The sequence below is a fragment of the Brachycentrus maculatus genome, unplaced genomic scaffold (genome assembly GCF_059751285.1).
Source record: "Brachycentrus maculatus isolate JH-2025_06_01 unplaced genomic scaffold, ASM5975128v1 h1tg000099l, whole genome shotgun sequence".
Classification (NCBI taxonomy): Eukaryota; Metazoa; Arthropoda; class Insecta; order Trichoptera; family Brachycentridae; genus Brachycentrus; species Brachycentrus maculatus.
Window position 1 is genome coordinate 851,752 of NW_028280853.1, and position 16,046 is coordinate 867,797.

The 16,046-nt window shown below is 32.8% G+C and overlaps 1 protein-coding gene across 5 annotated transcripts in view; it reads left to right on the plus strand.

The window, feature by feature from the left end:
• klar (klarsicht) overlaps window positions 1-16,046 on the plus strand; it is a 536,062-nt gene that overhangs the window by 116,689 nt on the left and 403,327 nt on the right. Inside the window, exon 1 of one of the 5 annotated variants that reach the window (XM_088258604.1) lies at window positions 12,755-12,977. The exons of the other annotated variants lie outside the window; for them this stretch is intronic. The gene's annotated coding sequence lies outside the window, so the exon portion shown is untranslated. Of the gene's footprint in view, window positions 1-12,754; window positions 12,978-16,046 lie in introns of those variants that run through there. 5 annotated transcript variants of the gene reach the window in all.

Sequence of the window (16,046 nt, forward strand, 5' to 3'; positions counted from 1 at the left end):
AGTTTTTAGACATTGCGGAATTTTCGCTTTAAAAATGTACTTTAGTTTTCCAAATGCTGCCCATCCCAGTTGTATGCGCCTGTCGATTTCTTTTGAGAAGTTATTTCGCCCAAGTTGTATTACCTATCTGGGACAAGTAATACAACATTATCTATACTGTGCTATAAATATAAGACCCAAAACAAGTAAAAAATATGGTTGGGTCTGATTTTTTTTAAATAACAGATTCATTTTGTATCCATTAAAACAACAACCGCACTATCGTCTTGTGCCTAAAATACACACACAAACATAAACACATTTGTTTCTGCAGACAAGCCTTTTAAAACCTCTAATTCGACGTGACATTGTATCGGCATACCCCGGGTTAAATTGAACTCTCGAACTTTGTATGTTTTACTAGTGCACTAACCACGTATTACTTAGCGCTGTTTTACAATGATTAATTAGCACCATGATCACCGATCGTGATTCCCGCCGAGCCGGCAATATACCGATACTGACTTCGTGGCGATCAATCAAGTCGCCAATAATTAACGGTTTAACGTTATCGAGGGTGGTTGACGCAAGTCTTGCGACAACTCCACCTGCTTGCGTGGGACTTCCTATGTCGTGGTTGCGACTCATGTCAGCCACCGACTTGACGGTTCACGACTCTTCTTCCACTGTCTACTTGTCTTATACATACATGGATGGATATTTCTGATGCACGTTATCTAATAATGTTATCTTATTTTCGCTACAATGTCTTAACCCTTTTCTGACCATTTTATCTCATGACTGATCAGCTACTCTGATCAAAAAATGCGACGTTTATCTACCATTAAAATAAATATTTTGGTTCCCTAATTTTGGGACACTCTGTCTGGCAATTCGTATGACCATGTTAATTAATATTAACTGTATTTATCTGATTTTTTTTGGTAGAATATACTTAGATGATAGAGAAATCAGCGATTAAAGTTATACCTGCGCCGGGCCAGAATGTCTGGCCTGCAGAGTGGTAAGAGTTAAACATACATGGATGGCTAATTTCTGATGCACGTTATCTAATAATGTTATCTTATTTTTGCTTATGTAGTTGTGTAATTATGAGGTGAATGTATAGGGTCCGCCATCTAAAGTTTTTTTTTTCAACTAGTGCTTATTTCGTGAATGGTAACACTTAGCTCATGTCTGATTTGACAGATAATTAGTTTTATCCTTCCGCTGAGCGAATATGGTTGTGTATACGCTTGAACAACGCTGGAAAATATTGCGACATTACTTTGAAAATCATGGTAATGTTGCAGAATGTGTGCGAAAATTGCGTACGGTTTTTGGAAGAAGAGAAGCACCGTCAGCTCCGTATGTTCGTTATCTTGTGAAAAAAGTGAAAGAAACTGGCATCCTCATCGATAAACCAAAGCGTGAAAAGCCAAAAACAGTGCGTACACCCGAGAATATCGATGTTGTGGCAGAAAGTGTGCGTGAAGCGCCATCAACATCAATTCACCGTCGTTCTCAACAATTGAACATTTCGGAGACATCATTGAGACGAATTTTGCATAAAGACCTTGGTATGACGCCATACAAAGTCCAATTGGTTCAGGAGTTGAAGCCAACTGACCATCCAATGCGTTTTCGCTTCGCTGAGTGGGCCTGCGATCGACTTACAGAAGATGCCGATTTTGCCAAAAAAATCATCTTTTCGGATGAAGCTCATTTTGATCTTGGCGGGTATGTAAACAAGCAAAATTGTCGTATTTGGGGCACAGAAAACCCGCACGCATACATTGAAAACCCGGTACACCCAAAACGAGTCACTGTTTGGTGCGGATTTTGGTCCAGAGGCATAATTGGGCCATTTTTCTTTGAAATTGAGCAAGGAGTGGCCGTTACAGTCAATGGCGATCGTTATCGGGCCATGTTGAACGGATTTTTGTTCACAAAAATTAAAGAGGAGGATATTGGCAACATTTGGTTTCAACAGGACGGCGCTACGTGCCACACAGCCGAAGCTAGTTAGTTTTTTTTTTATAGCATTTTCAAAAAAAAAAAGTTATTTGGCGGACCCTTTAGTTGGAAAAAGAAGCGGAGGAAGACCGAGGAAAACTTGGCACAATCAAGTAAGTCAAATAATTGAAAGCGGCTGAGTCATGAGTCGTGATAATCGTCGGGTATGTATGAGGAGATGCATGAATGTGGAAGAGGCGAATAATGTTTGCAATGACAGAGTGGTGTGGCGTTCGATTCTCTCTGCCTACCCCTGCGGGAAAGCGTGCGTGATGGTTAGTTAGTTAAAATCATGAATGTGGTAGTCCACATCCATAACTTGAATTTGTTTATTCTATTTGTTCAGTGAGTATTTTTTTTTAATTTATCCCTAAGAGCCAACGCGTTGTTTATCAAAACCTTTATGGAAACTCATAAAATAAATGTTATTTCAATGTATGAGATTTAAGTGTCTGGTTAGGCGCCTACCGAAATAGCTCCGAATTATCGTGCATTCCCGACGCACTCGTAAATTCTCCACGTGCCAGAAGTGACACGTGGCTTCTTGCGCACGTGCGATACAAGTATTATAATTATATTCTTCTTCGTGGTTCATCAGACAAATTTCATTAGACCTCTTAATTTTACATTAACTGCAGCCCACAGCGCTCATTTACCCGGCCACGCGGTGCTGTGGCTCAGTCAGGTCAAATGAATCAAAATAGAAACAAAACAGAAAGCGCAATTTCTAATATATTAAATTTCACGACGCTAGTGAAGACACGAAAATACATAATTTTTAAGTGTATGAAACATCAATGGAATTAAAACAAATTGAAATGTTAGTTGACAACAGCTGTCAAGCATCACGCTGTCCGCGTGAGCAATGTTTAGTATTATACAATGAAATTTTTCAGTTTTGACCGCAATATTTATAGTGTTTCCACAAATCTGGATTTCTCAACTTTAGGGTATTTTTTATATGTTGTTTTTTTACATGTTCTTCAGATATTTTTGTAAAAAATAACTTCCATTTGGAGAAACTTAGATTCGTAAACAAGTATTTGGACACACTTAAATATTGCGCATGTATTTACTTGTAGGATTAGGAATATGGCGTTTAAGATATATTTATTTTTTTGAGTACAGAAATAAAGATCCGTAGCACTAACAACCTCCATAATGAGACTCTAAACAGGTCAATTAAGCGGTTGTAATATCAGGGTGCCTAAGAGAATATATATGGATGAATAAACACGTGAATATTGAAAGCAAAGTAACAATTTATAACACATGTGTAAGACCGATTGCCACATATGGGATAGAGACCAAAGCAGACACAGTGAGAACCAAATCTCTTTCAAGAACTTCAGAAATGAGGACATTGAGGTGCATAACCGGAAACACGTTAAGAGACCGAATGAGGAACACAGAAATTCAAAAAATATGTAGTACAGAGGTTATAGTCAGACGGGAAAGACAGCGAAGACGATTCTGGAATACCCATGTCAATAGAATGCAAGAAAATAGACTGGCTCGAATTGGTCTTCAAGAAAACGCAGTGGTAGAAGAACACCTGGAAGACCTCCAAAGCTGGCGGTCCATATCACAAGAGACAGATTACAGTACAAACAGATCCTAGGATCTATAAGAAGGGGATGTAGAACAAGAACAATTATGCATACCGATGGACCGACACTCGGCATTCCACATTACAAGAGACTGATAACGCAACAAACAGATCCGAAGATCTATAAGAAGGAAAAAGAAGAAGAAGAACAAGAATGCATAACGAAACATAATTAATCATTCCGTGTAACCTGCTTCCTCGATTCGAGAACGCGCTGCATCGTGACACGATCTGATTTACTTACCAAGCGACAATATCTGAATGCACTAATACGCCAACAGTCTAATTAAATGCTGCCTTTGTAATTAAACCCGAGAAACACTCCTTAAAAGGGATCGAATATATCTAACCTTCGACTTTCACGTTTTCTCTCGTAGAAAACTTTATGAAATGTTCCCAGCGGTTAACACATGCACGCTAATTTTATTATTCTTGTCATCGCAGACGGCGTTATCTATTTACTTTGCCGGGATGATTTGTTTGTTCATGAAATTTCGGACATGTCATTAATTAGATCCTATCTTAGCGGGATTATTTACACCTACATTAGGAATTCGTTTGTTAATTCATTGTAACTTTCATGGGAAAACTGTCGCTCATCACTATACGACCTAAATGCAAGAAATGTATTTTCTCAAAAGATTTATAAAAAACGTTTATTTTTTTTGATCAAATGTACTTTCAGTCCATTTTTCTGACTTTGTTAATTTAGAAACCGAATCTCCTGTGTAATTTATTAATACTGTAAGAAAGTGTATTTTTAATTTATGTTTTGCTTGGTAAATACCACTATTTCTATGCATTCCACATTATTTTCAAACACCGCATGATAATGATGCGGAATGCATCAAAACACGTGTCGCGATAGATTTCAAGAAATAGAGGTATTTACCACGGAAAACTTAAATTAAAAATGGATATGTATTACCACAAAGTGACTGCTGACTCAATTAATGAAAAAAATATGAATTCTACCGTTGATCCAAATTTAAATTTTGATCAACTCATTTACGTTGTGTTAGTAGTCAGCGGTTTGAAATTTTTTTGCTAATAGACATTTTTGAGATTTTGAAACTAATTATTTTATGTAGCCGTAAAAAAAGCAAAACCTGGTTTGATGTTCAGTATTCAATTATAATATATTATTTCGAGAAATAAAAAGATTTTGCGTTTTGATCCACTCACATTATTATTAACCAACTAGTTTCGGCAACAACCTGTTGCCCTCTTCAGGGTTTAATTTATGACTGAAGAGGGCAACAGACCCTGAAAAAAAGAGGGCAACAGGTTGTTGCCGAAACTAGTTGGTTACTAAAAATGTGAGTGGATCAAAACACAAAGTCTTTTTATTTCTCGAAATAATATATCAATATGATCCACAAAGTTAATGCTTTCAATATTCAAAACATTCAATTTTAATCTTTACTGAAAATCATACAAATATAGGTATGTATGTAATAAAATACCTAGGTACCTACCTATACATTTTATTAAGTACTTACAAATATTACCTACATAAAACAGTTCTACCACCAGATGTCGCATGCGTCACACTGAATAAAACAAAAGACATCAGATAGAAAAAATATAATATTGTTAACTGTCAGAATCAGATAGATAGAAAATTATTGTAAAGATAAATTAAGAATAAACTTTTACTGTCGTTTCTTTAATTACAAAGCAACCCATTGTTTATTTTATTATTATACACCCACTTTACATATTATTTACACCCAATTTACGAAGGAAAATATTACCACGTCATATGTATATTATACATTACCTACTGACTACTACAACAGTATTTTTAAAAAAAAAACACAGTAATACAATGCACAAAATGCACTGTGAATTGGTAAAATTATTTTCATGGTATGTATGATATTGGTATATCAACTCATTAACCAAGTTTCTATTCCATTTCATCGAAGTGGTATGCGCTTATCTTGCAGCTTCGTTGAAAATGATGTACTTTACTGGATGATACATCCCGACTCCCAAGTTTCAAGGGAAACATTCCTCCAGTAATAGACTCGGGACCAATTCCTGGAATCCTTTCATATCTCGTGTTCTCTTTGCCGCAAGGGATCTTGTCACCTACAGGTTAAGAAGCGGAGTGTTGGAATACTTCTCGTGTATGTGTGGTGAGAATGTGTTCGGACAACAAAAACGGCTGAAAATTTTTTAATTTTCGATATTTTTATACTAAAATGGTTGCTCATATTTTTCACATAGAAATTTATACATTATTTTTATAGGTAATATTATCTTATCCTGAAATATGCAGGTGAATAACACGACATTAATTTTTAATCCTGGAAATAGATATTTTACTTAGAAATTTATTTAAAATTTTAAACACTGAACTGTGCGCAGTTGTATAAGTACATATCGCTCACTCCTTTCAAGAACGTCATAAATCAAAAATCGTAAATTTTCAGTTGTGCATGTTTTTGGAATGCCCAGAAAATGTACTATATCCCAGCAAAAGAGGCATATTTTTATCTTAATATTTACCCGCTACAGGGCAGAAAGTGTTGTTTTTGCATTTTTAAGAAAAGGTATTGTTTAATTATTTTTTAAAAAATACTAAATATTTTTCAAATGGAGAAAAAACATTCAGGTTTTACCTAAAAAGATGTGTACACAGTAAAAAGTTCAGTAAGTGGCTTGATATTTATTTTTAATACATTCTATTATATTTTTAAACTTTAAAAACGATCTCCTGAAAAATCAAGTATTTTGATTTATGACGTTCTTGAAAGGAGTGAGCGATATGGTACACAGTTTTGATTATGCGAAATTGTGATACCGTTTGTGAATTGATCTTTTTGAGTTAGCATACATGCATTTTTTATTAATTACCTTTCCCGCCTTTTTTAAAGAAAAATGTTTGCTTTCTATTTTAGTTTTACTTGGTATTAGGTTTTACCATTATTCATTTGGTAAATACCATTAGAAATAGTATATTTACTTAGTGAAACTTAAATTAAAAATGAAAAGAATATACAACTGCCTAATATATTTTTTTTAAATATTAATGTCACAAACATACCAATTTTTTTATATAAAGCTTATCATTATTATAAAAAGGTATCAAATTGTGGTAGTGTGGGTTCGAACCCAGAAACTGTGACTAAGAATCTACGACACTAACCACGGGACCGCAACCGGACACCGTTTAAGTTCTTAACATTAAATTATATCATTGTTAACTTTTTATATATATTTTTTTTCCAAATACTATTTCAGCACCTTTTATAAGCCCACCAATCGTACACAGACTCGTATGTATCCTAAAGATGATTTATTTTTCAATTTCATTAATTTTAAATTACTTGATGTCGATCGATTTTTTTTATGGTTAATTAATTTAAGGTTCTGAATGTGTATCAAAATATTTCAAAAAAAAAAAACGTGTTCACGAGCCTCAAACCTTGATAATGGTCAATATTCATTACGTCATTCTTTATAGGAACTACGAATTCTTTGTTATAACGACTACTTGTTTAAGTCACAAAATAATGAATTTTATCATAAGTAGTTTTATCAGTTGACGTCGCTTTGAATATGGGTATCTATTACATTTGCAAGATTGAATACCCAAAATGTACACTTAAACTCACTGGAGATTTGGTATAAATGTGTAAATTGGTATAATTTTTTTTTCTTTTATTCAAAAATTGTATACGTGTACCTACATACTCGTATAATAAATGCAAATAATAAAAAACTACTTTATGTATTAAATATTAAAATCAAACACTGTTTTAAGAGTCTACGAAATTGTATTTTATTATTAAAAACACATACAAATGAAATTTGTTACAATTGTTTCGCGTTATGGCATTTTCAATCTACAGTCATGCCATATTTAATAATTAAATATTTAATATAAAAATTAAAATGGAGTTCTACAAATTAAACACCAAATCTACAAATAAAAATAACTCTTTCAACCATTCTCTAAGTGGTGAATTTTTTAAAAAATTTGTATTATTTAGATTATCATTCATTAATTTTTTTTCTGGCTTGCTCCGTTTTTCCTTATAGTCGATAAAATACGAGGCGGCTGATCTTTTAGATTTTAAGAGGTACATATTAAATATTATTGGTATTTATTTGCGTTTTAATTTTATTCTCAGCCTTGATATTAGGATCATTATGAAATTTATTGGCATCATTTCAACTATAGCGATTAATAATTTTTGGTTCATTTTTCAATCATTATCCTTCACGTGAGATACTGGACATTGTCTTCTTTCATTTTTGGTACCGCAAAACTTAAAGATTTAATCGTATTTTATTGAACCAATTTATTATTGATATAAATATTTTTATTGAGTTTATGCGAGCGTGATTCCTCATTATTTACTGTCGTGGTATTTTCTACATGGAACCTATTTTCAACATTTTGAGTTTGTCCAAATTATTATTCTTCTTCATCTTTGATGAGATGTCAAAAAATAATATGAACCTATTTTCATTATAATTCATTTAACCCTAGATTACAAGACTTTTCTTAATATTCTCTATTGAATTGTTTTTGCTGGAAGTTCATAATGCAATCAATGGACGTATTTTTTTTAAAGTACTGTCTGAAAACTATTTACTCGTAATACTTATTGTATTTTGGCCTCTTTTCATGGTTTGGGCATGTGAATCGAATGAGTGAAGAAAGGATAATTTTAAAAAAGAGGCCTATGTGGTTGGTAATAGAATCACGAGGTAATGTTGGTATTATCAAATATTTCAAATACTTGAAAGTGGTTAGGTCATGAGTTGGAATAATCTGCGTGCATGTATGAGAAGATGCATGACTGTAGAAGAGGCGAAGATTGTTTGCAAAGACAGACTGGTGTGACGTCCTATTTACTCTGCTTGCCCCTGCGGATGATTAGTTATAACATTATTAGTTAGTTAGTTATAACAAAAAGAAAACAGTAAAATGCAAAGGGTACCTTAATGATCTCATCTATTGTATGTAATAAACATACAAATATTCTTTCATACTAATTAATATTTTATTTATTGTTTCGGCATTCACATTGTGGTAAGACATGATGAAATTGTAAAAGAAAAACACTTGTTTTTTTACCAGTTGAGTAAAAAACAAATGTTTTTCTTTTACAATTTTACTAACTCATATAATTGTTTTTTAAAGGAACGATCAATCCTACAATGCAATCACCTAATTAAGGTGTAAACTGTGGCCATGTTATCAGACATATTTGTCGTTTAGAACATATATGATCCCAGCAAATACCCCGTCAATTCACAAATTAATTGCACAAAAGGTTTTTAAATGAACACATAGATAAATAGTGCTCCTTTCTACGCTTTTACTTCTTATTAAGTCGATATTTTCTTTGATTCCGCAAATATAGGCATCTTCCGTTTCCATGTTATTCTCGTCAAAGCGCGACGCCCGATATACGGGAACGTTTCCCATACACCGCTGTATCAAATACTAGACATCGTTTATCTGAACCGCGAGAGGTGAAAGGTGAAAATGTGCACGACACATTCTAACCCGGCGCAACCTAAAATGGGCATGCCATAATACTTTCCACGAGACTTGCGGAAACCGTTTTGTGTATCACTGCGACAGCTCATTAACCCTGTGTTGGGCGATGATGCTTTGTCGATACTAATTTGTACAAAATTCAACGCAATTTTTTTAGATCATTCCAGCTTTGGGATACTCCAGGTAGGCCTGTTTGAGATACTCCATGAACATTTTTAGATGATCCAGTACTAATTTGATCATGTTGCTTTTATAATAAATGCTTTACGACTTATATTTACTTATTCTTATAAAATTAATAGAATTTGTTTACACCACTTTTTTATTCATATAATTCAACCTACCGGTTTCAACAATACATTGTCATCATCAGGGTTTATTTTAAATAAAAAAAACATTAAAAATATTAGAATTAGTTTCACAACAAAAAAATAAAAATAACTTCCACACACTCCATAAAAATCCTAAATGTTATTATTAATTTTATAAAGATATTATAAAATGTACCACAAAGTATCTGCGGAAAACATTCAAGGAAATATTTTTATTTAATATAAAGTATTTAGTTGCTTCCTTAATACAGCAGTAAATTGTAGCTTGATCGATTGATTTTTTTCTTCTTTCTCATTTTCAAGCACTACCTACCCTCTGATTGCAAACAGCTATATAAGGTATGAAACATTTTGACCGGTTGGAAGATATTGCATTTAAGCAATGAGCCCACCTATGTATATTTTATCTGTAAGGCGTTTATTAAGGCAAGGTGATCACTCCTGCACTTCAGGGACCAGTCCAGGGTAGTATCAAATAAATATTAGAGTGTAAAATCGCTAATATTTATATTACTCCCTCCCCCCTGGGAATCGAACCTGGGACCTCCAGCGCGGTAGCTTAAACACGGTAACCATTACAACACGAAGGCGGACAAACTTACATAAATTATTTAAAGATTTTCTGTATTTCTCCACACCCAGTATTGCATAGGGCACTGTATCGTGTGCAAGCAGAGTAATATTGAACGAAAGATGTGACACAAAATACGCAAGTACATGCTTACTTTGTGTAACTCATTTATGTGAATGACTTGATTTATGTAACTATTCTCTAAAATTCGCAATGAAAAAAAAAATGTCTACCCCAGGGCTGATCACATACCAGTACCAGTCGGGATAACATTCAATTAATATTTATTTATATTCATTTTGATCCTCCTGGGAATCTAACCTGCGACCTCCAGCAGACGTACTTACTATTAATTTTCTAGAGTGTGTTAATTAAGGGTTGATTCTCGCACCGAAATCGAAAATCGCGTCTGCCTCAATGTACATATAGCGTCACCGGACATGACGAGTCGACCGATGCACAGTGTGAGAAACAGCCAATCTAGCTGTACTAAAGTCCTAAAATGAATATCTTCATTTAGTATTAATTGTATGTCTAATATGATTTTGAAAGGTTGATCTATACAAAACTTAAACATTTTGATTTGTAAAAATCTATGTGTTAGTTTGGCAGCGTCGTAAACTATGTTATGGCGGAAGTGCTGTGAGTTTTTAGTTATCAGTCAGATTTTATTAGTGCGTTCGGATGATTGTTTTATGCGCTGTGGTGATTATTTTTACGAAAACTGTCATGGAGTCTACAAAACAAGGTATATTCTCTATTATTTATATTAAAAAATGTCAAATATATAATCGATCCATTTTAAATAAAATTATAACAAAATTACAAAATCAATTTTTTTTTATAAGCTTTTGTCAAATTGAATAGACTTTAGAAAAAAACTTCTTCGAACACCACTCTAAAAGTATCACTATATTATATTTTCATTCTTTATCTATTTAGGCCCGTAGATTTTTGCTGCCAAAAGGTGCAAACCTTAATTTTTTTCCCTTTTTTCAGTGAGCGGGCGAACTTTTATTCGGAGTGAATTGTTTAAGCTTTGGCGTGATATCGATGTAGCATCGCGAAAAGAAAATATTTGCACTTACATAATGAACTTCTATGGTTTTTCTTTGTGCAATAAAACTACTTAAATATATTTAAATAATTTTGTGAGTGCTTTTTGTTGCAAATTTTATGTTCGTTGGCAAAAAAGTAAGAGAAATATTAGTACATTCTTGAAATACAATTTTTAATGGCTCAATGTATCAGTTACTTTGCCAAAGCATATTCTTAGTACTATGCCGTCTGTTAGTCAACCGTATCATAACACTCGCACTAGGATTGGACGACCACTGAAAAATTTCGAAGAAACATGTGAGAGGGTAAAAAAATTCAACTGAAATTAAGGTGAATAAAAATCACAAAATGTTATTTACGATGGTAGATGGACAAATTTGTAGCACTCTTCCATCATAAAAATCTTCAAACAAATGCTATATTTGTGGTGCAACTCCTCGAGAGATGAACAATGACAATTTTATCACCAAAATTCCAGATCAAAATATGTATTCATTTGGAATATCTCTCCTCCATGCGTGGATTCGATTTTTCGCATGTCTCCTGCATATTGCATATCGTTTGAATATTAAAAAAATAGCAAATTAGAGATAAGAGTGATGAAGAAAACCTTCAATTAAGAAAAATGGTTTTACAAGAAAAATTCAGGGAAGAAATGGGTGTTTTAGTGGACATACCTAAACATGGTACTGGCAATACAAATGACGGCAATACTGCAAGTAAATTTTTAAAAATTCCTCAAAAACAGCAGCAATTACAGGGTTAAATGAAGAATTGATCCAACGATTTAAAACTGTTTTAGAGGTTTTATCTTGTGGATATGACATAAATATTAATGCTTTTGATAAGTTTGCGTGAGAGACAAGACTAATTTTTTAAAAACATTATTCTTGGTTTTACATGCCTGCAAGTGTCCATAAAATTTTAGTACACGGTAAAGAAATTATAGACTCTTGTATTCTACCTATCGGTAAACTTTCGGAAGAAGCACAAGAAGCTAGACAAAAAGATATTAAAAGATTTAGAAGGGACAATACGAGTAAAATATCAAGAATGGATACAAAAAGAGATTTGCTGCACATCCTTTTTATATCTTCTGACCCTTTCATAAGAGGAATCTTTCACAAAAAAAGCTGTAAATTATCTTCTGATTTTCTGCGTTTATTAAAAACTCCCGAAGTACCATATTCCGGTTCATCTGATAGTGAAAATAGCAAAAGTGACTGAATCACAGTGATTTACAAACATTATTTTAAATATATCCTATTTGAGTTAAAAAATTTTGGCTTTATTTTTGTTAGAGATTTTATTGTATTTCTGTTTTCAGTTACCAATATTAAAAACGTGATAAATTGAATGTATTATTTTATTAAGTGAAACAATAATTTATTTTTAAAACGATTATGTACAATGGAAGGTTCATCGAATAATATCTCGACCTTTGAATGACATACTTTTACCGTGTACTTACACATTTTAATAAAACTATTTCTAATCTCTATTCTTGGTTTCATTACCTTTAAAATGATGTATCACACATAGTATACATAACTAAGGTTAGGGAGTTATTAATTTAGTACAGCTAGATTAGCTGATTCTCACACTGTGCGATGTAAACATCCCATCACCCTGCTCTCCGCGCCTGCGCACTCACACTCTCAGACGCCGGCCCCCCATTCACGCCAATTCACGTCAATTCACGTTCGGATTCCGAGCGTGGCGGTCGTGTCTCGCGCGTCGTCCGCACGAACCTTTTGACGTTTCACATGTAGTTTTCCGGAAATCTTCGCGTTTTCCATTGTTGCACCGTTCTCTACTGCACCCGTATTCAGGCCATACAGCACAATACATCGGCGAACCAGTGAAGTGTAAATAGTGCTACAGGTTAAACAAGTTTTTAAAATATATATTTAAAATAAAACAGTGAAATTTTTAATATATCTTGTGAAAATTTAAAAAAAATGTCTTGTTAAAAATTGGAATGTACGATTTCATGTTGCCTTAAAAATATGTATATTAAAAAACAGTGAAATGTTTTATACGTATCTTGCGAAAATTAAAAAAAAAGTCTTGTTAAAAAAATTATGTTGGATTTCGTGTTGTCTTAAGATCCAGCATTCGTTAAGTCGCATTCATTCCACCGGAGAGGTCACATGTCTGATCACGTCCGATTTTTTTAAGAATGTGTACATTTTTGAGTTTTATTATATTATAATGAGTTTTATTTTATTATATACGACTAGTTTCGAAAACTAACAGATGTTTTCATCTATTGGATCTTTTTTGTTCCTCAGAATATATATAAAAAAATATTTGTATTTTTTTTTTACTCAAAACCTTTCAACAGCACTCTTTTCAAAACCATCTAATTATTTCGAAGATTTTTTTTTCAATGCAAAAACGGTGTTTTTAAAAGAAAATCTGTTACGTAAAATGTTACCTGGATTTAGAGAAAATTTAGTCGCGACTTAACGAATGCTGGTCCTTAATTTATAAATAAATGGTGCAGGTTAAGTAAATTTTTTAAAATATAATCAAAACCAGTTTTATAAAATATCTTTTATAAAAATGGAATGTCCGATTACACGATTTTTCTTAATTAATCAACAAATGCGCAATGTTGCATTTTTCGATTATTTAGATATATATAGTGTTTCCGCAATATTATGATGTGAATTAAAAAGCGGAAGTGCCAGATTATCGTGCAGTGCAATATGGACTTTAATGTGTTTATAAATAACGAACATTTTTCTGTATTTTTTTCTGTGTTGGGTGATGCGTGCTATATGCTCCGTGAAGTTGCGATACATATAACAGTTAAATAGGACGATATTTTTAATTAGCTAATGTTATTTCTTATTCGAAATGACGGCCTGTTGCATTTTATTCAGCCCTGATAGTGTAATCAATGCGAAAAATTAGGTCAAAGCGAAATTAAGAAAAAAAATCTTGATTTTTAGCGGAAATTACTGTGTAGAATTCGATTATTAAACAGTTAGTAAATATTTTTAATATTATTCATATTTAAAGCATTTACTTTGTGGTTAGTCATTTTGACTTTTTTTTTTTTTTTACAAAAATGTTAATAAAATCAGTTTATAACCACTCACCGAGATTTTTACGTCTACCGGTTTCGAGACGTACCCGTCTCTTCGTCAGGACAATCACTAACACAGCATGCAAACAATACTACCCTTCACCACCATAGCACCATAAATGCATAATAGCACATAAATTATAGTATTGTTTTGGTAGTATTGTTTGCATGCTGTGTTAGTGATTGTCCTGACGAAGAGACGGGTACGTCTCGAAACCGGTAGACAAAAAAATCACGGTGAGTGGTTATATACTAATTTTATTAACGTAAGTAAATGTTTACGCCGAAAAATCCTTGTTTTTCTGTAGACATTCCATTACATCCTTATTATATGTCAGCTTTCTCTCCTTTGCTGGATGTGAGCCTCTTTATGTAATTTTTCGAATCGAATTCGTCGATGTAATTTTTAAAACGAGTTTTTTTATGTAAATTCTTGAAAGTGCATTTGAAAATTAAATATTTAATTATTTCCATGTATTTCAATTTTGGCATCTCAACATAGTTGGAGAATATGGAAGCCTGGATATTTATAGGACTTACCACCCATCATAGGTTAATTGAAGTGATCAGTTAATACACGTGTATAAAGTGATAATTTTAACCAGACTATGACGGGTCGTAGGTCCTCTAAATATCCAGATTTCCTTATTCTTCTTCATCTTTGTTGATATGTCAAATTGTAAAAGTAACTACTAAGTGGGAAACCCAGAATTGTGAACAAGGAATTGGACACATCCAAAATGTCTCATACACTTAGTTGTTTAAAAAATATTAAATTTCATTCTGTGGAAAAAAAAATGTATGAAATGTTTTTTTTTGTTTTTTTTTTTAATATAACGGAAAAATCACAATCAATTCCCTTCGGCGTTTATTTCTTAATATAGTAATATATTCATATATAAGATATTTACGTTTCTTAGATGAAACATATTTATATATATGAACAAGGTTACGTACTACTTGATTCGGTTTTCGTTGTTACATCGGATTATATAATTTTGATTGCATACATTGGTGCCATCGAACGTTCTGATATGTTTTTTTATTCGCATATTTCGCAAAATATTTCTCGATACACAGGTGGTACTCAGTTTTTTATTACACTGTTGTCTAAATTTATTAAACTTTGTACGTACGATTTTTTCACTGTAATATTTATTTATTAAATATTACCCTGAACTGGTACATGAAGCGGAGGGCTGATCACCTTTCCTTCGTGTGTTAACGATCAAGATAACACTGCGTTTATATGATGCAGTGCCCTATGCACCTTTGGGGTGCGGATAAGGGTTTGGATGAATGAAATATTTGCTAAATTCACTTTGCTATTGGCGGAAATCGAACCTGTGATTCCATTTTCGCAGTCCAACGCGGCACGTTGCCTACCTTGATGATTTCAATGCGTTTTGATTTATATTTGTCACATATACAGAACGTAAAATAAATTTATGTTGAAATATATTTTAGCGGCTCTTTCGAAACCATGGATTTCGAAGTCATATAGTAGGAGTAATCACACCACGATATAACGTTTAAGGCCCAATAAACGATAAACCGCAACTAAATTTCCGTGAAATCCGGCTAACATTTTAGCTAATATTATTTAAATAATATTTGATCACGAGAGTTGCAATTTACTAGTGCTGAAATATTTAAGTATACTTGTGTTTCATGTTATTTTCAATATTTTTTCAGAATCCATGAATGAAAAAACGTTTATAAATAAACAATAATATAAAAACTAATATTTAAAAAAAATATAACTCTCCCAATTTCGGTGGGTAATTAATAAATGATGCATATTTTCAACATTCGTTTGAAAATGCCATAAATAGGCGAATTATTGTTAATTTTTA